General features: G+C 38.4%; 1 protein-coding gene across 1 annotated transcript in view; it reads right to left on the bottom strand.

Annotated features, from left to right (window-relative positions):
• The window catches only part of pwwp2b (PWWP domain containing 2B), a 59,848-nt gene that overhangs the window by 29,831 nt on the left and 2,440 nt on the right, over positions 1-27,577 (bottom strand). The window lies entirely within an intron of this gene.

Genomic DNA, 27,577 nt, shown 5'->3' with positions numbered 1-27,577 from the left:
GCCACTTGATGTGCTGTTAACAGTACTACAGTCCAGTTAATGGGGGGAAAAAGTGTTATTAAGTGTGTCAACAAAATATACACTAAGCCCCTCTGGGCCTTTTTATATAACAGTATAGCAATTTTTGGGTTCTAGACTGCAGTTTCTTCAGCCCAACAAACTTTTATCCCCAAAAATAATGTTGACCTCCATTTCCTCCATGCCAGGTGTGTCCTTGTCATCACTCTGCTCTTAACTGCTGACTCACCTGGGCCAGTTGCAAGAGTCCATTTAAAGGGCTGACCGAGGTATACTTTCAGTGTCATATTGACATAACTGTAAAGCACTTTTGGGTCAGCCTAAAAGCTTCAAGGTACAGGGGTTTCTGTACATACAGGACTTTCTGCTTGAGCACTAACTCCCAGGTACTTTGCGGACTCTGAAATACAATTGCATATACAGTAAACCCTCGCTACTTCGCGGTTCACTTTTCGCGGATTCACGACTTCGCGGATTTTGTATGTAAGCATATCTAAATATATAACGCGGATTTTTCGCTGCTTCGCGGGTTTCTGCGGACAATGGGTCTTTTTACTTCTGGTACTTGCTTCCTCAGTTGGTTTTCCCAGTTGATTTCATACAAGAGATGCTATTGGCAGATGGCTGAGAAGCTACCCAATCAGAGCACGCAGTTAAGTTCCTGTGTGCTGCTGATTGGCTCAGCGACGGAGTGCTGCATTAACCGGGAAGTCTCATCTCACTCATTCAGCATTAACGTGCTCCTGCTTCAGGGGCCGTGTCCAAGCGCCAACAGAAGATGCAAATGATTGCAGAAAAGGTAAAAGTTTTGGATATGCTACACCGCTGCAAGACACCATTACAGCATCAATGAGTCCACGATTCTTTTTATTTTAAAAAGGAGGAAAAGCATATAAGGTCTACGGCCGCAGTGTCCTTTAACCAGGGCGCAAAACGAGTTGCAAGTAGACGTGATAAGGCAGTAGTCTGGATGGAATCTGCTTTAGGAATCTTTGCAACAAGGTCGATGACATCATGACCACCTACAAGCTGCTCTTCGACCGGAAAAAGAAGCAGTGGCAGCAAATGCCGATCACAATGTTTTTGCAGCCTCGCAAAAAAGAGCCAGTTCCTACTACTACTACTACTACTATGGATACACCTTCGGAAACCGTGGAGGAGGTAAAAGCGCAGTAAAAGTCATCATCACCTTCATCGTCATCATTTTTACTGTGCAGCATATTCATCACCATCATCACGTCATATATAGCTACGTGTACTTCGCTATACAGTAAGTGTAAACTTATCTACCGATTTCATATTGCTTAGCAGTTGTCCCTGTTATTAATAGAGTAAAGGGTGGGTTGTAAACAATACAGGGAGGGTTTAAAAATGTCCAAATACACGTTAAATAATTAAATAAATATGGTGTCCCTACTTCGCGGAAATTCAGTTATCGCGGTCGGCCTTGGAACCTATCTCCCGCGATAAGTGAGGGATTACTGTATTAGCTGATGCCACCTCATATCCAAACAGACTTTTTTATATCAAAACATGATTTCCAGCAACATCTATTACAATGTTATGCCATCCTAGGCATGTTACAGTTAATGTCCTGGATGGATCTTTAGCATCCCAAAGAGGTAACATACCAATTGACATCATGGACAGAATAAAAAAACATACAGCAACATTTGGTGCCACCATGCTCACCTATGAAGCTGGTGTTTTTGCTCGAAGTATTAATGCTACTGTCTTAAGTTAAACTACAAGACTTTGCTTGTTCCTGTACTGTTGTGTCCAGACTAACATCGTAATAAAAAAAAGAAAAAAAAAAAAGTTTTATCATGTATAACACACACGTGGAGATTTTTAGAAAATTACATTTGACATTTAAAAATGTACAAATACAATGCAAGTATTATGAATAAATAACTCAAAAGAGATATGCATTAAGCAAGTATGGTATACATACAAACTTTGGGACTACATCCGGCATTACTAAATGACAGCACTATCTGGACCTTGGTGCATTTTTGATAAATGAAGGAGAATGGCCGATAAAATTCATGTAGTGCTTTTTTTTTTTTCCTCCGATTGTATAGACACACACAAGTGAACATGTCACAGAGAGCGAATGAATGCGATGGTTACAGTTCATGAGTTCTGTAAAACATGCAGATGCCGTGGAAGGAAATAACAGAAACAAAAGAACGATGTGGAGCATGGCTTTTTCCAAAAAAAAAAAAAAAAAAAAGGAAAGTAGATGCAGAAAACTGAACTTTCAAAGATGAATGGACAGGCCAATATATGCTCATTCTTCCTGTGTGTACTTCAAAAACAGTTGGTCTCATATATTCTGAAACCGTGTCATAAATAAAATGTAGCAGTGTGAAGCACCACTATGAGACAGAGCAGTCAAAGAAGCAATGAGAAATCAAGCAAAATGACACCTTTTATTATCTAATTGAACCGATTACAATATGCAAGCTTGTGAGGCAACTGAGGCCCCTTCTCTGCCTAAATGGTTAACACGGTACAACACCCTACTATCACAAAGAAACAAAAGAACTTTATGAGGACCTGTTAGGCGTAAGGTCCAGGTTATACCTGATGCTCAGAACGCTTACGCACACGCATCAAGGCTGCTACACATTCGCAGCACTCTTTCGACGCATCCTCTAAGCACATTATCAGAAATTAGCACATTAATGTGACATGTGTGCAAGTTGCAGTACCAGCAAAAATCTGAGTGGCGTGTATGTTCAGGTTTTGGTACGCAATGTCAGATTCATTGTTTACTATCAACATCATCTCCATAGTGACAAACATGCCTATCAGAACAGCTAGCATCAAATCAACAGCTCTTTGAAAGTGGACGTGGAAACGTGCAATACGAAACAGAAGCAAATTCAATTCAGATACAGTACATCCATGTACAGCAGAAAATGTCAGAGAAAAGAAGTGGGGATTCGGTCACGGCAAAATAAAGCATGTAGTGTGATGGCAAGTTGCAACAGGATCAATGTGCTTGCTTTAATATGGTGAAACAAATCATCAAACTTAAATGCTGAAAGTATTGATGGTGCTTTTCTTCATCCATTTCTCGCATACGCAATACAAGAATTGCATATTCCCCATTGCAATGATGCAATAGATTTAAAGATCTTACATACCATCTTTTGTGTTGCGGCTATCATTTTCACCTTCGCAAAAGCATCAGAATGCATGGAATTGTTATGTTCAACATCTTTCTTCCCTCAAGTCACAACACAGTGAAACCTGACATTGTTTTCTCACCATGATGATTTCTCATGCTGCCAGCAGGTAAAATCCTCCACATTTACATAAAGTATGTGCACAAGTATAGTCAGTACACTGCTTGCATTGCAGCAGCAGCATCTGCAACTGCATACGCTGGGTAGTGTCAAGTATATCCTGGCCCTTACACCACTCGAGACATATACAAGAGGACAGGACAGGACGTATATGAGGCCATTTAAGGAGATGCTGAGAAAGAAGATAGATCTAAAACAGGCGCTCTCTGTCACCATAGATGGAGTCCCTGCCATGCTAACAAAGAAGTGAGGAACTACGGCATGGCTGAAAGAGGACAACCCAGACCTTATTGCTTACCACTGTATATTGTTCAGACTGTCCTGTGTGCCATTCTGTCAGAAATGTTTGCTGAAACAATGGACACATCTCATCATCATCACCTGCTTAGAGAATTTCTTAAGAGAAGTTGCGGCAAATGCAAATGACCTACTACTACACAAAAATGTGAGATGGCTAAGTAAAGGAAGTTTGTTGGAATGGTTTTGGGCCATTCAAAATGAAAGAGCAGCTTTCTTAGTACAGCTCAATATTCAGAAAGCTGAGATGAGAGCACAATAGATGGTATTGCATTTTTGGTAGACATCACATCACACCTTAATGAACTCACTTTAAAGCTGCTGGGAAAGAATAATTCAGTTTGTGATATGATGACAGCCGTACTCTCCTTTCATAGGAAACTGAAATTGTTCAAGGAGGATTTTTCACAAAGGTGAAGGAACAGATTCAGGGAAAGAGAGATGTTTCTCCTTATGTTGACTTTGTAAATAAACTGATAAACTTCAGTAAACTGTCTGACAGCTTCAGTCTTGGGCAACAGCTCCTTCTCTCATCCATAATCCATTCTTAATTAGAGATGTCAATGTATTTTCAAAGGATTGACACAGTTCTTCAAGTGGGCACATGCAGGATTTCTATAGATAGAAATTATTCATCTGAAGGCAAATGTTGCACTAAGAGAGCATTTTGGAGTAACTGATTTTGCTAGTTTCCAGGTCTAATCAAGGTAGCACTATACACCTTGACCATGTTTGGATCTACATACAGCTGCAAGTCAGCTTTCTCCACAATGAACATTATTAAAACTAAGTATCACTCCAGGCACAACAATGAGCACCTACATATGCACATGAAAATAACACTAACTCCATTTAAGTGAAGATTCTTTTAAGCCAAGATTCAAACTACTGGCAGGGAAATTAAAGGCCTACTTCTCTCATTAGACATGAAAAGTTGAGGTTTGGCTTTGTTCATGCAGATGGTTCTATTTTCTTTTACTTAAATTGTGAATGTGATAGGCCTACTTTTATTTTTTATTAAAACAGTTTTTTATTTGTTTTACATGTTACTTATGTTAAAGATTATTTGTATTCCATATAAATACATGGCCAATTAAATTGAAATGGTCCACATATTTAAAGTCCTTACTGAAAATTGAAAATAAATATTGTTAAATTGCTGTGGTAATTATACCTTGCTTATTTTTTATAGATATTCAATGGCTACATATACAGGGACCTGAATCACTGCACAAACATAAGGCTCAGACATTTGACAGAAAATGTGTTGGTTGGACTTCTTTAAATTTTAATTTAACGCCTTTCAATTACAAGGAACTTTCTGGTTTCCAATGCCCTGATCATATAAAATACCAATCATTTAGGAGAGAATTTTTGAGGAGGCAAAATTTAGGAGATACACCATATACAAAAATAATAATACTCAATTATAACTAAACTGTAAAATAAACATACTACAAGGCAGATGATTCTTGATTTCTACCCACTATGGTTTTCTCTAAGTAAAATACAAAAAGGAAATATACCATTTATGATTAAGTGTGGGTTTGTGGTACTGAGGAAGATTCCATACTCTCCATAAGGAAAGCTTTACAGAACTTGTAAAGCAAAATTAAAGAAATTCACATTCTGAACTCTTTACTCCCAGAGACAAAAACAACCAACTGGACATTTTCTCCTTTCCAAGAATGTGCAGAACATGGGTGAATAGTACCTTCAACGGTAATTCAGAAATAATAGGGGCAAACAAAATGTACATGGAAAACTACTGTGTCTTCTCTTAAACAGTGGACATCCTCCTCTTCAGTTTTGAAATCTCCAAATGTCTTCACAATCCTAACCAAAACTCAAAATGGCAGTCTGCTCAAAGTATATGGACAGACTCATCAACCTTCCTTCTTCAGAAACAAATTTGCTGGATTAGATGTCAGGCTTTTTAACCACAAAATGTAGGTCTCATCTCATGTGTTGGCCAATGATTTTGGGATATTTAATGCTCTGCGTTTGATTTGGTAAAGGGTCAAGTAGGAGCAAAGTGCAGCAAGAAATAAACTATCAACATAATTTAACTGCTAGCCCAGCAAATGCACTTTAATCCCCAAGGACCAGGGGGTGTTCAAATCTCCTCCATATTTTGTTGAGCAATTCTAAACATAAAACTGTGCTCTGGTTGTTTTCATAGTTCACAGCAGATGAACAAACATGGAGACCTATGAACCTCTGGCAATGTTAACACAATTGCAATTGTGATTGGGACCACCAGGAGACTGATCCAGAAATCTGAAAAACAAGCAAGGGGAGTGTGGGTGATATGGTCTATAAACTGCATCATGAAGTGCATTAATTTTTTCATGATAATGACAAAATTATATGTTACAATCAGCATATTACAGCCAAAATGTCTTTGGAAGGTACAGTTTTTAAAGTTATGCAACACTAAATACAGGAATTTGAGGGATACTCAAAAAATAGGTTCAGTCTGTGTGGACAGCTGAAAGAGTAAACTATAGTATTATAAATATAAAAGTTAAATAGCCAGAGAGTTTTTTTTTTTTTTTTATGTTTAATTTCTTCTTTTCCTTTCGACGTTTGGATCTTTATTATGCAGGTATTATCTACAAATTCTGCCACATACTTTGGGGGGAAAAAAAGTTTACTTCATTCATGGCATACATTTTAACTTTAACAACTATAAATCTATTAGTACTCTTAGACTGGACTCTTCTTAATGAGTATGTTTTCATAGCCTGTCTGAGCCCAGTTAACCAACTGACTAAGATGTCATGGCAATTACAGGAAATGCCATTAGCTAGGAGTAATTGTGGACAAAAGCATAAATTCATTACATATAGATAACCTGTTTTATTTGCTTATTAATTTTAAGTTAAAGGGAGGACAGGAAATATAAACTTGGAACAGTAAATTCAAACTTCACATGGATAGACCTACTTTAGTTAGGTGTAATAATGGATTTATTACGCACTACAACCCAAAATGCAATGGTTTACTGAGCAACATGAATAAAAAAAAATGATCAGGTCAGCTGAATCATCTTTCACCTTGTAGCGGACAAGAGTTCCCATATATGGGTAACACATACCAAAACAAACTTATAGTCTTTGCTGTTTTTAAAGATTCAGGTTGTTATTTTGATAATGCGAGTTGCATTTTTCTAGCTTGGTGAAGGTCCAAATATTAGACAAATGAAAGTAAAGAATGACCATATAAGAAAGAATGCCTATAATGTATAATATGTGTGTACCAAATAATTACACCATTTTGCACCATATTCTCAAAAAAACCATTAAAACATTAATCATTATACTATATAGTATCATATTCTCTAAAATCTATTGCAACATTGATCACTATTCTATCACCTCACCCTAACCAAGACCTAAATAGAGACCCATTATCCAACTCAAATTTGGGGTTTGTACTACTGTATTCAACTACAATGAAGTTTGATGTCAATAATAAGGAGCCATGACCTTAGCAATACACTACAGGGGATCATTTTATCATCATAGTCTTTTTTTTTCCCCCTAAACGTTTTGTGGGCGACACAGCACCACAGTAATTATTGTTTCATGGATCCAGTGGAGAACCAGCAAAATCCATGCAGGGAACACCCAGGATGTGAACCCCAGTCTCCTTATCACGAAGCAGAAGTGCTATCACTGCTATCTCCCCACACTAGCAGCACTCTCCTCTAATAGAAGTCACACATCTGCCATCAGGAGTTCTTGTTTAGTCTTGAGTCAAGCATTTGTTACAAATATTAAAGGGACGCACACACGCATGCACTCACACAAATTATCAACAGGAGAAAAAGACAGAATAGACTTTTGAACAAGGACAGTATATTTTATGTGGATCAAAATAAGTTAACAATAAAATTAGCATTGAAACGATTACTCAATATTGCCAGCAAATAAATATATTAATAAAATACAGGTAATTCAATTTTATGTTTACATTTTGAGAAAATGCCTTCAACCGCCATAAAGTTAATTGAAATGTTTAGTTCTGACAAACTAAGCTTCCCTTATTAAAAAAAAGTTGTCAGAATGAAATACCTTTGTCCAAAAATCACTGGAACTCATCAAATTCTATTAAATTATACAAATCTTCAGAACAATCTTTCTAAAAAAACACCAACTCCCAGGTACAATTCAACCTAATAGGGTACTGGCAGCATTTTTTTTTTGTTTAACCCTATAACTATAGATAGCAGTTTTGTTTTTTTTTTTCCCAAAGAAATGTACAGGAAAAGAGATACAGACTGCTGGCCTATTCAGAGAAAAAAAAAAGTGCCTAGTCAAAAAAAAAAATATTACATCAAAAAATCATTTAACTAGCAGTTCACACACACTGTCAGCATTATATTAACATTTACACAGTTCTAGTGTTGAGCTATTCAACATTGTGAATCACATTAAATAAAAATACGATCAAAATGGACTACAGTGTTAAACCAATTGAAGGATATTGAAGCAGAGATAGACAATCTATATTTAATGCATATCAATGTACACTTTAATATATATTAGAGGTGGGTGAGTACGCAAGGCCGGCAATCTGAGCACTTACAAGATTTTACCTAAAAGCACTGTGCCATTGAGACATTCTTTTTAGTTAATAAAGCTATTGAGTTAATAATAGTATTGTAATAATCTTACCTAGCATGTCTTTTTCCATATGAACAATTGTAAATCTACTGCATATCAATGTTTTAATTAATTACCAGCACTGCTGAAGGAAAACCTGATAATTAATTAACTAAGGGATCATACACCCCTTAACACAAATGTAAACTAATATACCATTCCATCCTCTAAACCAGCATAATCCTGAGCAGGTTTTTTTGTTTTTCACCAACATTAGCATTATGCTATACAATACTGCAGCATTTTACAGATCTCCTCATTGCAAACTCTTTCCAGGAACAAAATATTCATATTTATGAATGTGTAGCTTGAATTATTAGTAAAAATGTACCTTCTCCTTAAACATACATTTTTACAAAGCATTCTTCATCCCCTTTGCTCTTTTCTGATGTTGCAGTAGTAACAGAATTTTTAACAATTATCTGTTTCAGGGTAGATTTTTTTCCCCCCCAACTCTCAGTAATACCCCTTTAGGTTACTTCATTCTACCTGCAGTTTCAGATCTTTTAGCCTATATTTGAATAAATAACTATTTTTAATATGAATGTTCAGATCTAAATTTGAGTAATTTCACAGTCCTCCTTGTAACCTTATGAGGAACCATCCAACAGTTGGGATTTTGATAAATTCATAATAAAAGCAGTTGTTCGCAGTACTTTCAAAGCAAATAATCCACCATGGGCAGAAAATAAACATTCATATAAAGCTATGGAAACGCACAAGTCATGAGATCGAAATAAAATGATTTTAAAAGCCTTACATCACCCATGGACTACAGCAAGACCATCCTTAAGAAGTGGAGGGTATTTGGCACCTCCCAGGCCTTGCCTCTAAACCGGACGACCATGCATGAAGACTGACCCGAGCAGCTACCAATAGGCTAATGGCAACTTTGAAGAAGCTACAAACATTCATAGTAAAAACTGATAATTATATGCATGTTGTAACAATATCACAAACACCCAACAACCTGGCCTGTATTGGAAGGGTAGTGAAATAAAATCCACTCTTTAAAACAGTCAAAACAAAAGTCTTGTTTATGGTATTTTGAAAAGGATTGTAAAAGATACTGACTGAATGGCAAAAAGTGTTGTGGTTAGGGTAGACCAAAATTCTGTCGGAAATACTGTACATAACAATTCTTCTGGTCAAAATTTATCTTATTATCCAAAAAAATACTACACCTAGAGTAAAGCATGGTGGTGGGGACATTTTGGTGTGGAGGTATTTCTCTTCAACTGGAATGGGAGACACTTTTCTGGATAGAAGAAAGCAATGTGTGCAAAATATAGGCAACTACTTGAAATAGCTTGAGCAAGAAGTTGAAAATGTTACCTTTACAAAATAAAAAAAAACAAAACAAAACTAAAAAAAAATTACCACACAGTGGTTAATGGACAGCAAGATGAACGTCCTGGTTTGAGAAGGTTAAGGGCTTTTGTGCTTTTCTGGTTATAGGCCTATATGATGTTTTTAATGAATTTATGTCCATGCTTGTGGAGAATTGGTGACAATCCCAACTGAAAGAATGAATTATTTATAATTTAAGAAAACAATATACCAGTTATTAAGTGTTATATTGAATTAAAGCACTGTATTACACTTTTTATATCTAAATGTTAACTCCGTGGTGAAAATGTTTTTGCAGTTTATGGTCTAATCAAAAAATTAATTTTAATAAGCTGATGACATACTGTATGTAGTTTCACTTTTGTATATGAAATTAAAAAAATCCACTTTAGCATTATTGAAATTATTTTAACTTTTTACTACCAACAGCATTACTACCAAAAAAAAAAGTAAATCTATTAATGGTGTGATGGTGCCATTTTGATAGATAGATAGATAGATAGATAGATAGATAGATAGATAGATAGATAGATAGATAGATAGATAGATAGATAGATAGATAGATAGATAGATAGATAGATAGATAGATAGATAGATAGATAGATAGATAGATAGATAGATAGATAGATAGATAACACACACAAAATAAAACACAGATCTAATTTGAATCTCGCTCATACAATCACATATTGACATTCTTCTCTTCATTAGAAGCTATCACATCAAGGCAAAAACCTCCCACAGGGCAGGCAAGTCTGTGGTGTAACCTTCTACAGATCTGCCTAGCAACAGGACTATCCCCCAGTTGATTACCTTTTTGCTTTCTTCGCTCAATATGAAGTCTTTATTGTACTACTCTTTGTATGTTTAAAACAATTCAATGAGAAAAAAATAGCTCAGGGTTTTATGATGAATATAGATTAATAGTTTTTTATTAGATAAAAAACTATCAAGACAAAATTTTTGTAGAAAACAAATGGGGACATATTATTGCACAAGTTGGTTTTACAATGATCAGGCTACTTCACAGTAATTCTGGGGGATGGAAGACAGCAATTCCTGATGTACTAACACAATAAAATACCATAATCATATTTATTGTTCAAAGTCCAATGTATGTATAAACTTTAGACAGAACACTATGAATAAGTCCAGAGTAATTGCTAAGCTACTGTATCTTGAGCAATATTTACTAATCCTTAAGTTTACTTGATCTGATTATTCTCTGGGACAGAATACATTCATTGCTCCCTAGTTTAAAAATACTCAACAGAAGCAAAACACATATAAAGCATAACACTTGTTTTTGTTTTAATAATTGAATTCTAACCAGTGAAAAACGTTTTAATATTTCCATGGTAAAAAATAATAAATGTGTTTGTCGCTTGAAGTTTATCCCTCTTACACAGACCACTTTCTATTAAAGCTACACATCAAATTGTAGACTATAGTAGACTAAACAAAGAAAAGTACTAACTACATATGCTTTCTATTATGAATAAGCCCATGCAGTAGGTCTGCATGATATTGGAAAAATTGTTGTGATTACATTACAACAAACAAACTGCATTAGGACTTGGCGACATAACGTTCTCAGATTCACTTAAAATCAACACAATGTTGTATTGAAGCCAAAATTTATCCCGACAGTCCTGGAGAAAGTGCCAGTCCAGCAAAAGAGCACTCATGCCTGCGCCAACAATCACAACATACCAAATTAGAGTTGTCAATTAACCTAACATGTACATCTATGTGGATGTGGGTGTAAAAACTGATGTACCCAGAGGAAAATACACACAGACATCGAGCCAATGTACCATCTTTATGCCAACAGACTACAGAATTTGAACCCAAGACATTGGATCTATGGAGGTAGCTAACCTCTGTGCCACCATAATGCTCCAAAATGCACAAGCTTCTGTTGTGAGGTTTCCCTACTATGCTCAACAAAAGCAAACTTGGGACCTCAACCTTTGCGGAAAACAACTGTTTTAGCCTACTGAGTCAAGAATATTCAAGAGCACTGGGTTTCAAAACATGCAATACAGAACAGTGTGTAGGCTGACTCAAAATTTTCAGATAAATATATAATATTTTAAACATATAAATCCCAAAGGGTTAAGATGATGCAGTAAAGAATTTATATAAATTACTTTAATGAAACATGCACTTATTTTACTAAAAGGAGCACTTCACTCAAAAATGCTATACATTTTTTTAGTTTCACTTATCCTATGTAGGTTGCAGCAGTGGCTGAGAGAAAAAACTTTTTTTTTTGCATTTGAATTGAAGATCTCCTTCACCAACATATTCATTGGTGATGAAGCCTCTCTTTAATTGAAGTGCACAGTATTGTAGGAATGACAACTTTCCTGTTTACATTCAACCGTGGTTCTTCAGGAAGTAACTGTTAGTAGTATTTTAGCAAAAATTCAACATTCACATTTTGACCATACAAATGGATATCAAACATATGGATTATGTGACATGAGTTACATGACAATTTCTTTCCCCATGGACTGACCCTGTGTTAGGATATAGCGGGTTGGAAAATGACTGACTGACTTTTTTCACATCTCTTGGCACTGTACAGTGTTGGTCACCAATCTACCACTTTGAGATGGAATATTTAATTTCTCCACAAAAACATGAGATTAAAAATGTTTTCAGTCGCCATTACAGACTATATGGGATAAGTAATATTTAAAAAAATATCTTTAAGAAACTGATTTAAAGGGATATTTCAAACTACGGGTCCTATCCCCAGTGGATAACTACTGTATTTACTGTGAATGGGTTGCATATGGTTTACAAAGTGGGTTGCGGAGGGTTAATTAAGCAATCGTCATTACTCATATTCTTCCATGATACATCCTCTTAGTCCTGAAAATTTGTGTCAGTTCTTCCAGGGGAATCCCTACCCTCACTCTAATGATCAAAAAGAAGGGCCTCCAAGACACTAAGAAGACACTTCAAGGTTAGGTTTGTGAACCTTTCTGAATCACTATAACATTAATATATGTGACATAAGAATTTGGTACTAGAGAAGGATCTATAAATTTATCCATCAAAAAAGATATAAAATCTTAAGACCACTTATTTTCCTTTAAGCACTAACCAGAAAGCTAACAAACAACTAAACAAACTAATCATTTCCTTTTCACTCACCCTCTCTTTATGTAGGAATTGTTTAATAAGTTAAGAGATCTCTGCCTGGGTGCCCCTTACACTTGGCATGCACTTCTGTTATGTCAAATTGGTGGGAAAATAACTACAATGTTTTCCTCATATGTGTTAGATTTCCTAGAAACTGCCCCTTCCCACTTTGTGTGAAGTGATAGCATTAAGAAGTATGTGCTTTATTTTTCTTTTGCTTACTACACATTTTTTGTGTGCTGGTGAATTTTTAAAATGAATCACCAAAAAAATGTAGTCACTAAATAAATTAATTATGAACACATAATATACGCAATATACAGCGGTTTTCTTTGTGTGTGCATTCAAAAGTACAACATCTTGTATGACAAAGAAAATGGTAATGTCATGTTAGGGCTGGGCAATATGAGGGAAAAAAATTATTAATTTTCAGACTTAGACATTTTTTTTCAATAATATGTCTTCTTTAAACTAACATTTGTTTTTTTTGGAACAACAATAAAAATAAAAAAATCACCACAAGAAATGCAACCTATGCCCTACCTTAATAATAATTGTACTTAGAATTAACGTTAACAGATTTTACTCCAACTAAAAGTGACAATATGTATTCTGGGCGAATGGCACATAACATTTTAGTGACAGTCTTTCCTTAGCCATTTTAGGGTCAACAACATTTAAGATTGAAAACACAAATGGCCCTGGGAGATGAAGGTGTTGACTTGCAAACTGAACAGTGCTCTTTAAATACAAATATCAATTAGCTGTCTGAACTATATCAGATTATAGTGGAAAACATTTTTGTATTTGTAAAGAAATATCTTTTAAGACTTACTACATGAAAAGTTACATGAAAAACTCCATAACAGAAAAGAAGAAGAAAAAAAAAAAAAAGCCTTCACAGATTTCTTGACGAACACAAGCCTGTCTGCAGTTTCAGGCTTAAGGCTTGTAACACCATTCTCTCCTGTACTAAACACTCTCTTGGATTGAGCACTTGTTTTTAGGAATGAAGGGGAATTTTTTGGCAGTCGGTTGAGGGAAATTTGTTTCATGTAGTTTCCACCACTAAAGAGGACGCATTTCATGCTCTGTGTCAGAGAAACTTGGGTAGGCTGTCAACTCGGCATCGATTTTTTTCCTCTTCTGATAGTACTGTATATTGGAAGGCTAAAGCACTACCTTCCTGTAAAAGTTAGCTATTCTTTTTTATTTTTCCTTCTCTTCTCACTTCCTTTCACTTGATGCACCTGATCAGCTTTGCAAAGCTGAATTTTGTCAGTCTCATGTAGTGCTGACGAGTGTGGCTACTATACAGGACTGTTGTAGTGGCATAAAATGCTACACCATTCTGTCCTGTGTTTCATTGTCAAGATGTGGCAATGTCTCCTTTGCAAAATATTTGTGGCTTGGAAGCACATACCTTGCAGGAATATTGTGCAGTATCCAAGTAAACCTCTCTCTACACTGTAAACGAGGACCATATATTTTGCAATGTAAAACTGCAACTATGATTTCTTTCAATTTGGTTACTTATTTTTTATCCTATAGGATTACACCTGAAAATGATCTCGCTAATGTTAGCAACCTTTTAAAAACAGCTTGGGGCTGAGTTCAAGGGATAGCTCCACCAATGCTACTTTTTAAAATTGTATTCCTGCAACTTTACTGTGTGTTTCTGCGACAAGTGTTAAAATAAATTGGTTGCACTGCTAATTCTGGTGGACATGGTCTTTCTGCAAACTTTGCCTTTCACATGGGTCTGCTCAATATCAGACATCTCGTATCCACAGCAATTCTACACGATCAACTTAACATTACTGCTTTTCTTTGGAATTAGCTCATCACCTATTGGAGAATCACTGTTTGCTTCCATGTTTGCTTAACTAACCAGTTACTTGCTAGCCCAACACACAAACTTGCTGGAAGCAATTTGAGCTAGAACACATATGGCCGTGTATGTTTCATGTCATTTGCTCCAGTCTTCCTGCATTGTTTAAAAGCACACTAACCCTGCATTATACATTAGCAATGCAAATATTTCATAGTTCTCATTATTATTGCATAATTATTTAACTGCTGAAGGTCTGTGCATTGGAACTGGGGGGTCCTCTACAGCGCATCTTCAACCTGAGCCTGGAACAGGGGAGAGTCCCGAGGCTTTGGAAAACATCTTGTATCACCCCAGCCCAAAGGTATCACGTCCTAGTGAGCTGAATGACTTTCGGCCTGTTGCTCTAACATCACATGTGATGAAGACCATGGAGAGGCTGCTGCTTCACCACCTTAGGCCACAGGTTCAACACGCCCTCGACCCTCTGCAGTTTGCATATCAGGAGAAGGTGGGAGCGGAGGATGCCATCATCTACATGCTACACCGATCCCTCTCTCACTTGGACAGAGGCAGTGGTGCTGTAAGAATTATGTTTCTAGACTTCTCTAGCACCTTCAACACAATCCAACCTCTGCTCCTTAGGGACAAGCTGACAGAGATGGGATTAGATTCATTCCTAGTGGCATGGATCGTGGACTATCTTAAAGACAGACCTCAGTATGTGCGTCTTGGGAACTGCACGTCTGACATTGTGGTCAGCAACACAGGAGCGCCACAGGGGACTGTACTTTCTCCGGTCCTGTTCAGCCTATATACATCGGACTTCCAATACAACTCGGAGTCCTGCCACGTGCAAAAGTTCGCTGATGACACTGCTATCGTGGGCTGCATCAGGAGTGGGCTGGAGGAGGAGTATAGGGACCTAATCAATGACTTTGTTAAATGGTGCGACTCAAACCACCTACACTTGAACACCAGCAAAACCAAGGAGCTGGTGGTGGATTTTAGGAGGACCAGACCCCTCATGGGCACCATGATCATCAGAGGTGACTGTGTGCAGAGGGTGCAGACCTATAAATATCTGGGAGTGCAGCTGGATGATAAATTAGACTGGACTGCCAATACTGAGGCGCTGTGCAAGAAAGGACAGAGCCGGTTATACTACCTTAGAAGGCTGGCGTCCTTCAACATCTGCAATAAGATGCTGCAGATGTTCTATCAGACAGTTGTGCTGAGCGCCCTCTTCTACGCAGTGGTGTGCTGGGGAGGCAGCATTAGGAGGAAAGACGCCTCACGCCTGGACAAACTGGTGAGGAAGGCGAGCTCTATTGTTGGCATGGAGCTGGACAGTTTAACATCTGTAGCAGAGCGAAGGGCGCTCAGCAGGCTCCTATCAATTATGGAGAATCCACTGCATCCACTTAATAGTATCATCTCCAGACAGAAGAGCAGCTTCAGCGACAGACTTCTGTCACTGTCCTGCTCCACTGACAGATTGAGGAGATCGTTCCTCCCCCAAACTATGCGACTCTTTAATTCCACCCGGGGGGGTAAACGTTAACTTTTAACATTATACATAGTTATTGTCTGTTTTTTCACCTGCATTATTATCAATCTTTAATTTAATATTATTTATTGTGTCAGTGTGCTGCTGCTGAAGAATGTGAATTTCCCATTGGGATTAATAAAGTATCTATCTATCTATCTAAATCACGATTTTCTTATTAGCAAATCACCTCCTAAAAACTGGAATACATCAAGTCACACACAGATCCATATAGGTGTTGTTGTTTTGCATTATTCTCAAGCAAATGAGCACTAATAAACAAAACATATATTGTATGGGCAAGACTGCGTTTTCCATCTACACACAACCAAAGACAAAACTACCATAAATGACATCCACTGAGACCGACTAGACCAGTGTTTCTCAAACTTTTTTGTCTGTTGGCACAGTAAAAAAACTAAAAAAATTTCGCGGCACACCAGGAAGAACAACAGTTGTTTTATAATAAAATGAAAAATTATTTTACCTGTTTTTAAGTATTACATTCAATGTGAAGGATGTGCCTGTTTTTGAGAGCAAATGCAATCTAATCGAGGCTCCAAAGTCGACAAACAAAACTCGCATTTCAGCGTCTATTGTACGAAGTCTCTCTCTTTTCTTAGACTTGATTTCAGTCAGTGCTGAAAATCCAAACTCACAAAACCATGAAGATGCAAATGGAAGAATTATTTTGATTGCTTTTAAACTGATTGCAGGATATAACTTGTTGATTGAAATCCAAAACACATCCAGGCTTTTCTCGGCAAAACTTGACTTAAGAACTGCATCGTTTTTTAAATCAATGAGCTGCTCTTCTTCTTCAGTTGTAAGATTTGTAGCTTCATTGTTTCCAAATGGATAGCTGACCCATCCATATTCATTACTTCCAACTGTTGGGAAGTAATGCTGCAATGCTGACTGCAGGTGTGTCAAAGTGTACAGAATTTCGGGGGTGATTTCTTTATTTGAAGCACATTCATTGTAAGTAGGAAAGCAGTCGAAGACTCCTTTCGAGATCTTACTTTGCCACAACGACAATTTTTCACCAAATGACTTCAGTTTTGAGGATGCAGTGATGATGTTTTCCGATGGTCCTTGAAGACTTAAATTCAGTGAATTTAATTTGTCAAATAAATCAGAGAGAAATGTCACCTTAACCCACCAGATCTCGTCATGAATAAAAAATCCAAAGTCTTTTTTTTTCAGCCTCCAAGAATGAAATCAGCTCAGCCTTGAGTTGGACGACACGCTTTAACACTTTTCCCCTGGAGAGCCAACGAACGTTGGTGTGATACAGGAGGCATTTGTAGTCTGAATCCATTGCTTCACAGAGCTGAGAGAAAAGTCGGGATGCAAGCGGTCGAGATTTGATGAAGTTTACAACTGTAATCACTTGATCCAGAACAGACATCAAATCTTTCGGCAAAGATTTGAAGGCAAGAGCTTCTCTGTGGATCATGCAGTGAACAACTAATACATTTGGATTTTCTTGACGCACAAGAGTGACGAATCCCTTTCTATTTCCCTGCATGGAAGCACAGCCATCGGTGCAAACGCTGACACAGTTTTTCCACTGTAGTTTGAAGAGCAAAATGTTTTCGTTCACCACATTGAAAATATCTTCGCCTTTGGTCGTAGTTTGTAAGTCTTTGCAAAATAAGAATTCGTTGACACATTTTTCATCCTTTATGAACCGAATAAAAGCTAGCAGCTGGGCTTTGCCGCTAACGTCAGTGGATTCATCAACTGGAAGAGACCACAACAGAGACACTTCATCGTCAGGCGCGTCAAAGTGTTCGCAGATTTGATCTTGTAAATCTGACGATAAGTCTTCAATTCTGCGCGAGATAGTATCATTTGACAAAGGAACTTTCTTAACTTTTTCGGCGGCATCGGGTCCAAGGATAGTTTCAACAACTATTGCTAAAGCTGGTGCAATGACTGATTCAGCCTCTGTATGCGCTTTCTTGCGTTTTGCTAATAACTGAGCAACCTTATAACTTGCAATCAATCCCTTTTCTGGCAGCTTTAGGTAGTTCGTAAGTTTCTTAGCTTGTTTATTTTGTTGAGCCCTGATGTTTTCGAAGTATTCCTTCGGTTGCGCTTTTACAGCTGGATGTTTTGTTTCCAAGTGTCTCTTCAATTTGCTTGGAACAAGCGCCTCATTCGACAGAGCTGAATTGCAGATCAGACAGAATGGCAATGGAGCATCTTCAGGTCCCGAAGATATGAAACCATATCCGATGTAATCTTCTTTGTACCTTCGTTTGGTTCCTTGCTTTTTTTTTTTTAACGCTTTCGCAGTTTCATTCTTGCTAACGTATTTCTCCATGGATAACAATGAATAACGCTTATTGATAATTTGTTATTATTAGCATACACCTAAAAAATTGAAATGAAACACATTGCTTATTATTATCGTTACCAATTCAAAAACTGCTGTGCGTCTGCTAGGGCGGCCTACATTTTAGTCATTATAATAATATATGGATAGTGGAAAATTCCATAACCTGAATAGCTAACACCCCTTTCCGTCAAAATGTAGCGTTCCGATTTAGCAGGACAGAGAAAAGGGGAGAGTGCGGGCTACTATTACTGGTCGTTGCAAGTGGGGACGTCATCGCAACGTAGGATAAAAATTTAATAGTAGGCAGACCTGTGTAACGCTGCACGTGTAGCGTTCTGAAAACCTGTATAAATTTCAAATATTTGTAGAAACTCCCGCGGCACATCTGCAAATCTTCCACGGCACACTAGTGTGCTGCGGCACACAGTTTGAGAAACACTGGACTAGACTCACGTCATTAAAAATTAGAAACAAATTACACTGATGGGATTATTTAAGCAAACACTTTTGACAATTTCATAGATATGGCATAATATGCAACACTTGAAAATGTGTAAAAGAAAAAATATATGCTCATGAGAGAGTCACATCACAGACAGGTTGTACACCATGCAAGTAAACAAATTCATGCTTTCACTTCAAAATGCTGACAACACAAACATATCAATAACCCTCTCAATCCTTCACATATTTACAAAGGTTTATCAAAAAATCATGCCACAGAAAAAAAAAATCTATAAATAAAAAAACTGTAAAAACTTAATACCATGTAGCACCAAATAAAATAACACAAGGAAACCAAAGATGATCACAGGCAGGAGTGGGGAGTTAAATATTATTGCCTGAAACATTTTTGGGGACATTTTTGCAGCCCTTCCTATATACAGTGGTGTGAAAAACTATTTGCCCCCTTCCTGATTTCTTATTCTTTTAAATGTTTGTCACACAAAATGTTTCTGATCATCAAACACATTTAACCATTAGTCAAATATAACACAAGTAAATTCTCATTGGGATTAATAAAGTATCTATCTATCTATCTATCTATCTATCCATCTAAACACAAAATGCAGTTTGTAAATGGTGGTTTTTATTATTTAGGGAGAAAAAAAAATACAAACCTAACCTGTGTGAAAAAGTAATTGCTCCCTGAACCTAATAACTGGTTGGGCCACCCTTAGAAGCAATAACTGCAATCAAGCGTTTGCGATAACTTGCAATGAGTCTTTTACAGTGCTCTAGAGGAATTTTGGCCCACTCATCTTTGCAAAATTGTTGTAATTCAGCTTTATTTGAGGGTTTTCTAGCATGAACCGCCTTTTTAAGGTCATGCCATAGCATCTCAATTGGATTCAGGTCAGGACTTTGACTAGGCCACTCCAAAGTCTTCATTTTGTTTTTCTTCAGCCATTCAGAGGTGGATTTGCTGGTGTGTTTTGGGTCATTGTCCTGTTGCAGCACCCAAGATCGCTTCAGCTTGAGTTGACGAACAGATGGCCGGACATTCTCCTTCAGGATTTTTTGGTAGACAGTAGAATTCATGGTTCCATCTATCACAGCAAGCCTTCCAGGTCCTGAAGCAGCAAAACAACCCCAGACTATCACACTACCACCACCATATTTTACTGTTGGTATGATGTTCTTTTTCTGAAATCCTGTGTTCCTTTTACGCCAGATGTAACGGGACATTTGCCTTCCAAAAAGTTCAACTTTTGACTCATCAGTCCACAAGGTATTTTCCCAAAAGTCTTGGCAATCATTGAGATGTTTCTTAGCAAAATTGAGACGAGCCCTAATGTTCTTTTTGCTTAACAGTGGTTTGCGTCTTGGAAATCTGCCATGCAGGCTGTTTTTGCCCAGTCTCTTTCTTATGGTGGAGTCGTGAACACTGACCTTAATTGAGGCAAGTGAGGCCTGCAGTTCTTTAGACGTTGTCCTGGGGTCTTTTGTGACCTCTCGGATGAGTCGTCTCTGCGCTCTTGGGGTAATTTTGGTCGGCCGGCCACTCCTGGGAAGGTTCACCACTGTTCCATGTTTTTGCCATTTGTGGATAATGGCTCTCACTGTGGTTCGCTGGAGTCCCAAAGCTTTAGAAATGGCTTTATGACCTTTACCAGACTGATAGATCTCAATTACTTCTGTTCTCATTTGTTCCTGAATTTCTTTGGATCTTGGCATGATGTCTAGCTTTTGAGGTGCTTTTGGTCTACTTCTCTGTGTCAGGCAGCTCCTATTTAAGTGATTTCTTGATTGAAACAGGTGTGGCAGTAATCAGGCCTGGGGGGTGGCTACGGAAATTGAACTCAGGTGTGATACACCACAGTTAGGTTATTTTTTAACAAGGGGGCAATTACTTTTTCACACAGGGCCATGTAGGTTTGGATTTTTTTTCTCCCTAAATAATAAAAACCATCATTTAAAAACTGCATTTTGTGTTTACTTGTGTTATATTTGACTAATGGTTAAATGTGTTTGATGATCAGAAACATTTTGTGTGACAAACATGCAAAAGAATAAGAAATCAGGAAGGGGGCAAATAGTTTTTCACACCACTGTATGGTATAACCTAATTAGGCTTGAGGATTCACAATACATTTCTTCTTCTTTCGGCTGCTCCTGTTAGGGGTTGCCACAGCGGATCATCTTCTTCCATATCTTTCTGTCCTCTACAACTTTTTCTGTTACACCCATCACCTGCATGTCCTTTCTCTCCACATCCATAAACCTTTGCTTAAGCCTTCCTCTTTTCCTCTTCCCTGGCAGCTCTATCCTTAGCATCCTTCTACCAATATACCCAGCATCACTCCTCTGCACATGTCCAAACCAACACAATCTCGCCTCTCTGACTTTGTCTCCCAACTGTCCAACTTGAGCTGACCCTCTTATGTACTCATTTCTAATCCTATCCATCCTCATCACACCCAGTGCAAATCTTAGCATCTTTAACTCTGCAACCTTCAGTTCTGTCTCCTGCTTTTTGGTCAGTGCCACCGTCTCCAACCCATATAACATAGCTGGTCTCACTACTGTCCTGTAGACCTTCTCTTTCACTCTTGCTGATACTCGTCTGTCACTAAATTACTCCTGACACACTTCTCCACCCATTCCACCCTGCCTGCATTCTCTTTTTCACCTCTCTTCCACAATCCCCATTACTCTGTACTATTGATCCCAAGTATTTAAACTCATCCACCTTCGCCAACTCTATTCCCTGCATCCTAACCATTCTACTGACCTCCCTCTCATTTACACACATGTATTCTGTCTTGTTCCTACTGACCTTCATTCCTCTCCTCTCTAGAGCATATCTCCACCTCTCCAGGGTCTCCTCAACCTGTTCCCCACTATCGCTACAGATCACAATGTCATCAGCAAACATCAGTCCACGGGGACTCCTGTCTAATCTTGTCTGTCAACCTGTCCATCATCATTGCAAATAAGAAAGGGCTCAGACCTGATCCTTGATGTAATCCCAACTCCACGTTGAATGCATCCGTCACTCCTACCGCAGACCTCACCACTGTCACACTTCCCTCGTACATATCCTGTACAATTCTTACGTACTTCTCTGCCACTCCCGACTTCCTCATACAATACCACAGCTCCTCTCGAGGCACCCGGTCATATGCTTTCTCCAGGTCTACAAAGACGCAATGCAACTCCTTCTGGCCTTCTCTGAACTTCTCTATCAACATCCTCAAGAGCAAACATTACATCTGTGGTGCTCTTTCTTGGCATGAAACCATACTGCTGCTCACTAATCATCACCTCACTTCTTAACCTAGCTTCCACTACTCTTTCCCATGACTTTATGCTGTGGCTCATCAATTTTATTCCCCTGTAGTTACTGCAGTCCTGCACATCCCCCTTATTCTTAAATATTGGCACCAGTGCACTCCTTCTCCACTCCTCAGGCATCCTCTCACTTTCCAAGATTCCATTAAACAATCTGGTTAAAAACTCCACTGCCATCTCTCCTAAACACCTCCATGCTTCCACAGGTATCATTTGGACCAACGGCCTTTCCATTTTTCATCCTCTTTGTAGCTGTCCTTACTTCCTCCTTGCTAATCTGTTGCACTTCCTGATTTACTATCTCCACATTTTCCAACCTCTTCTCTCTCTCGTACTCTTCATTCATAAGCCTCTCAAAGTACTCTTTCCATTTGCTCAACACACTCTCCTCGCTTGTGAGTACATTTCCATCTTTATCCTTTATCACCCTAACCTGCTGCACATCATTCCCAGCTCGGTCCCTCTGTCTAGCCAGTCGGTTCAGGTCCTTTTGTCCCTCCTTAGTATCCAACCTCTCATACAACTCATCATACGCCTTTTCTTAGCCTTCGCCACCTCTCTCTTCACCTTGCGCCTTATCTCCTTGTACTCTTGTCTACTTTCTGCATCTCTCTGACTATCCCACTTCTTCTTTGCCATCATCTTCCTCTGTATACTCTCCTGTATTTCCTCATTCCACCACCAGGTTTTCTTTTTCTCCTTCCAGATGTCATGCCAAGCACCCTTCTTGCTGTCACCCTTTCTACATCTGCTGTAGTTTCCCAGTTGTCTGGTAACTCTTCACTGTCACCCAGTTCCTGTCTCACCTCCTCCCTAAACTCAACCTTGCAGTCTTCCTTTTTCAACTTGAGCCATTTGATCCTTGGCTCTGCCCTCACTCTCTTCTTTTTCTTGATCTCCAATGTCATCCTACAGACCACCATCCTATGCTGTTTAACTACACTTTCCCCTGTCACCACTTTGCAGTCTTCAATCTCCTTCAGATCAACTCTTCTGCATAGGATGTAATCTACCTGTGTGCATCTTCCTCCACTCTTGTACGTAACCCTATGTTCCTTGCTCTTCTTAAAATATGTATTCACCACAGCCATGTCCATCCTTTAGGCAAAATCCACTATCCTCTGACCTTCTTCATTCCTCTCCTTGACACCATACCTACCCATCACCTTCTTGTTTCCACTGTTCCCTTCACCAATATGCCCATTGAAATCCGCTCCAATCACCACTTTCTGTCCCTGTTCATCACTTCATCCAACTCACTCCAAAATTCTTCTCTCTCACAAATTGTACACCCAACTTGCGGTACATATGCACTAACAACATTCATCATCACACCTCCAATTTCCAGCTTCATAATCATTACTCTGCCTGACACGCTTTTCACCTCCAAAACACTCTTGACATACTGTTCCTTCAGAATAACTCCTACCCCATTTCTCCTCCCATCCACACCATGATAGAACAATTTGAATCCACCTCCGATCCACCCGGCCTTACTCCCCTTCCATTTAGTCTCTTTCACACACAATATATCAACCTTCCTTCTCTCCATCATATCTGCTAACTCTCTCCCCTTACCAGTCATACTACCAACATTCAAAGTTCCTACCCGCAATAAACCTGCCAGAGGATGAACAAGACTGTGCTTAATCTATATAGATGTGTAAACGACCAACTGCATATTTATGTTTCATTTATTCTGGCAGGATTCTAAATTGTCCCTGTGTGAGTGAAAGTGTCGATATATGTGGAAGTTGGCAATATAATAGACTAGTACCCTGCCCACCCTAGCATTGTACCTGATAATACCGGGATAAACACCTCCTCAAAAAGGAACATACATACTGGATGCTAATGTTTTTTAGATTATGACATTATACATGCACATATTATATATATTATTATTATATTATTATATTATATATATATATATATATATATACACACACACAGTACTTTGCAAAAGTTTTAGGCAGGTGTGAAAAAATGCTGTAAACAAAGAATGCTTTCAATCAACAAAATGCAGTGAATGAACAAAAGAGAAATCTAAATCAAATCAATATTTGGTGTGACCACCCTTTGCCTTCAAAACAGCATCAATTCTTCTAGGTACACTTGCCCACAGTTTTTGAAGGAACTCGACTGGTAGGTTGTTCCAAACATCTTGGAGAACTAACCACAGATCTTCTGTGGATGTACGCTTCCTCACATCCTTCTGTCTCTTCATGCGATTCCAGACACACTCAATGTTGAGATTAGGGCTCTGTGGGTGCCATACCTTCACTTCCAGGACTTCATGTTCTTCTTTACGCTGAAGATAGTTCTTAATGACTTTGGCTGTATGTTTGGGGTCGTTGTCCTGCTGCAGAATAAATTTGGGGCCAATCATACGCCTCCCTGATGGTATTGCATGATGGATATGTATCTGCCTGTATTTCTCAGCATTGAGAACACCATTAATCCTGACCAAACCTCCAACTCCATTTGCAGAAATGCAGCCCCAAACGTTCAAGGAACCTCCACCATGCTTCACTGTTGCCTGCAGACACTCATTACTGTACCGCTCTCCAGCCATTCGACAAACAAACTGCCTTCTGCTACAGCCAAATATTTCAAATTTTGACTCATCAGTCCAGAGCACCTGCTGCCATTTTTCTGCACTCCAGTTCCTATGTTTTCGTACATACTTGAGTCGCTTGGCTGCAACTCTTCCATGAAGACCACTTCTGGCTAGACTTCTCCGGACAGTAGATGGGTATACCTGGGTCCCACTGGTTTCTGCCAGTTCTGAGCTGATGGCACTGCTGGACATCTTCCGATTTCGAAGGGTAATAAGCTTGATGTGTCTTTCATCTGCTGCACTAAGTTTCCTTGGCTGACCACTACGTCTACGATCCTCAGCGTTGCCCGTTTCTTTGTGCTTCTTCAAAAGAGCTTGAACGGCACATCTTGAAACCCCAGTCTGCTTTGAAATCTTTGTCTGGGAGAGACCTTGCTGATGCAGTAGAACTACCTTGTGTCTTGTTGCTGTGCTCAATCTTGCCATGACATGAAACTGTCTTCCACAACCTCACCTTGGTAGCAGAGTTTGGCTGTTCCTCACCCAGTTTTAAGCCTCCTACACAGCGGTTTCTGTTTCAGTTAATGACTGTGTTTCAGCCTACGTGTGACATTGATGATCATTAGCACCTGTTTGGTATAATTGGTTGATCAGACACCTGACTATAATCCTACAAAATCCCTGACTTTGTACAAGTGTACCTATAAGAATTGATGCTGCTTTGAAGGCAAAAGGTAGCAACACCACATATTGATTTGATTTAGATTTTTCTTTTGTTTGCTCACTTTGCATTTTGTAAATTGATAACAATAAACAATCATTATTTATATTTCTGAAAGCATTCTTTGTTTACGGCATTTTTTCACACCTGCCTAAAACTTTTGCACAGTACTGTATATATATAATTTTTTGACAAGCTGGGATTTGAAACTCAAGACTCTGGAGATATAATTATTGTGCCCCAGCACATAGTATAGGCCCAACCATCATAACCAGGGCAGGGCGGTAGCGAAGTGGTAGCATTGCTACCTCACAATAAGGAGACTGGGGTTCAAGTCCAATGTGCCCTCTACATGGAGTCTGCATGTTCTCAACCTTTGCTTGGTTTTCCTCTGGGTGCTTTGGCCTACTTCCACTGTCCAAAGACATTCAGGTTAGGTGAATGAGCACTGCTAGTGAGTCTGTGCGTGAGTATATTATATGTGTCTGTTCAACCTGCAATGGACTTGTGCCCTGCCCAGGTGATGTTCCTGCCCTGTGCCCAATAACTGCTGGGATAGGCTTCCGTGGCCTTGTGACCCTGCCCTGGGGTAAGCGAGTTATAATGATGGATGGATGGATGAACGGTGGGTTAACTTCAGTAGGCATTCATAAAACAATCCTATGTGGTTGTGTTTTACATATTGTAACAAATGTCGATGTGGTCTTAGGTTTTAACCAAATTTGCAGCAAGCTACATGCAATACCCACATATGACTAACACTATTTGTCCTAAAATTAAAATACTATCATGAATTCAGCACCAGATCTTCCTTTTCACATCCATTTCCATATTACATACTTTCATATTGTAACTGACATGCTTTGTTCCTTGCTGCACAATAATGGTGAACTGTTTGTAAGGGCATAGGAGATTAAGAAGCAGTATAATACATGAGGTGCAAAATAAAAAAATAAATAAATAAAAACTATTTACATCATATTATCAGTAGTAGACCTTTCTGATAAGCAGGCATCCAGACTGACTATATACATTAGTTTCTTTGTAAAATTAACAGTTGCACTAACTTTGAAAACATTACATATTGTAGAATATAAAACTCACCATTTCAGTGAGCTAGCCTTCATTTTTTTCAATTATCAAATTAACAAATGTTAGAATGTTAGGGGATTGAAACCACAAAGGCAAGGGAAACACTGCATTTTAACCGATGCCAAAATTAAGATTTAGATGGGGGCATTTGTACTTTGATGCAATGGGTAGGTGACAACCCACAATCAAAAACAAAATAAATATCAAAAATCAAATGCTGAAGCACCTGCAAACATATTAAATTCTCAAGTAACAAACTCCTTTTTGAAGGTTACATAAACCATGGCACAAAGCATGGATTCAAATTAAACACATCACAAAATAAACCTTGCATAGTACTAAGCATGACAGATTCCTCACTGTATCAGTTACTGTGGTGCAGTTATTTTTGGAAATGCAAATAAACAGTACACCTTAAAACAAAATAATGAAAGAAATAAAGACAGAAAGACACAAAACACTAAAGTAAAAGCCACTCATTAGCCAGATGCTTTCAGACATACTAAAAGGGTGGGGGTTGGGGAAAAAAATGTCTGCCTGCACAAAGATTCTGCTCTGTGCTTGAAAATCTAAAACTGTTAGCATCAGCACTACTTCAGCACAGAGAAAGGCAGGACAGACTTTAAAATTACGAAGGCTGATAATTGGAAAAATGCATTCTTCTGTTGCAAAAATGAACTCTAAGTTTAGCACAAGGGAAGTCGGAGGTTTTCTTGGCAGCTGCTAAACAAAGGATTTTGGATATACAGGCCATACACAAGAGCAAGTCCCATGATTCTCTGTCTACATTGCAAGCACAAAAATGGATCCCGGCTCTTGACTGGCATAAGAGGTCATAAGCATGTGGTGGGGGGCAAAGGCAAATCTAAAACGA

The sequence above is a fragment of the Erpetoichthys calabaricus genome, chromosome 2 (genome assembly GCF_900747795.2).
Source record: "Erpetoichthys calabaricus chromosome 2, fErpCal1.3, whole genome shotgun sequence".
NCBI lineage: Eukaryota > Metazoa > Chordata > Cladistia > Polypteriformes > Polypteridae > Erpetoichthys > Erpetoichthys calabaricus.
The sequence above is the reverse complement of the archived record's forward strand: the minus strand, read 5'-3'. Positions and strand labels throughout refer to the sequence as shown.